This window comes from Propithecus coquereli, unplaced genomic scaffold (genome assembly GCF_000956105.1).
Source record: "Propithecus coquereli isolate 6110/MARCELLA unplaced genomic scaffold, Pcoq_1.0 Scaffold1, whole genome shotgun sequence".
Lineage (NCBI taxonomy): Eukaryota > Metazoa > Chordata > Mammalia > Primates > Indriidae > Propithecus > Propithecus coquereli.
The window spans coordinates 23,884,534-23,885,803 of NW_012133857.1; the positions used below are offsets into that span (position 1 = coordinate 23,884,534).

Consider the following 1,270-nt stretch of genomic DNA (forward strand, 5'->3'; position numbering starts at 1 on the left):
AAGATAAGGAAAAAAAAAAAGAACATAAAATCATCTATCATTTTCCCACCAGGAGATAACTATGGTTAACATTAATTTTTGTCATTGCTAACATTTAAAATATGTCTTTTCTAATCAACTCTCTATGCACACATAAAACTTTTAAATCTTCTTGTACATACTGTTAGGAATTTGCTTTTGAGCATTCCCCCATGTCTTTTGCATTGTCATTTTAATGACTACATTTTATTTTATTTTATTTTTTTCTTTTTACTGTTATTTGCATTTATTTTATGTTGTATCTATTCCCGTGCCGTAAGTTTTTGTTTCTTCAGTTTCTTCTGGGATATCTTTTTCTTCTGTGCAACCTCCTCTTCTGGTTTTGGAACAATTTGTTCCTTTTCAGTGAGGATCATCTCGATGTGGCAGGGGGAGCTCATGTATGGATTAATCCGACCATGAGCTCTGTAAGTTTGGCGACACATCTTGGGTTTGTTCACCGGGATATGCTCAATGACCAGAGAATCTACATCCAAACCCTGAAGATCAGCATTGATCTCTGCATTTTTAAGCATGTGTAGCAAAAATTCAGCACTCTTTTTGGGCCACCGACCCTGTGTCCAGCCCCACTGTTTGGCCTGGGCACACCTACCAACTCCACCATTGTAACGTCAAAATGGTACACATTGTTTCTTTAAAGTGACATCTTTCAGATACTTGGTGGCTTTTCGTGTATGCGTACCATTGATGGCCTGGGCAGTTTCACAAGTGTTCTTGAAGTGAACGTGAAGATTTGAACCTCTCGACTTGCATAATTTTGTGGGGTTTTCTGGGTCAAATGAATAGTGAACCATTTTCACAGATCACCTCAGGCCGCTTGAGGGGAAGAGAAAGCTAATGACTACATTTTATATAATTTATTTAGCAAATTCCCTGTTGTTCAACGTTTGGGTTGTTTCTAATTTTCAGCCACACAAAACAACACTGCAATGAACATCCTTACAGATATGCTGATATGTACATTTGTGCTTCTTTCTTTCATTCATTTTATATTAAAGGCTAAGAGAAAAAAATCTTTAATCTCTATGATTGTACAGCTTCTCACTTCCATAACACTATGGACAAAGGAGCTTGGGTAAAAGTATATATATAATTTCAAACAGTTGCATAACATAATGCCTACATATAGTATTTGCTCAACAAACGATGGCTATTAACAGGTCCAAGAAAGCATATCGTCCCCGACATCAGATCAAATGGCAGTTTTCCTTGGTTGCCATTTATAAACCTC

General features: G+C 36.8%; 1 pseudogene; it reads right to left on the minus strand.

Annotated features, from left to right (window-relative positions):
• Positions 1–281: 281 nt before the first annotated feature.
• Positions 282–833, minus strand: LOC105816559 (annotated as a pseudogene).
• Positions 834–1,270: the final 437 nt, after the last annotated feature.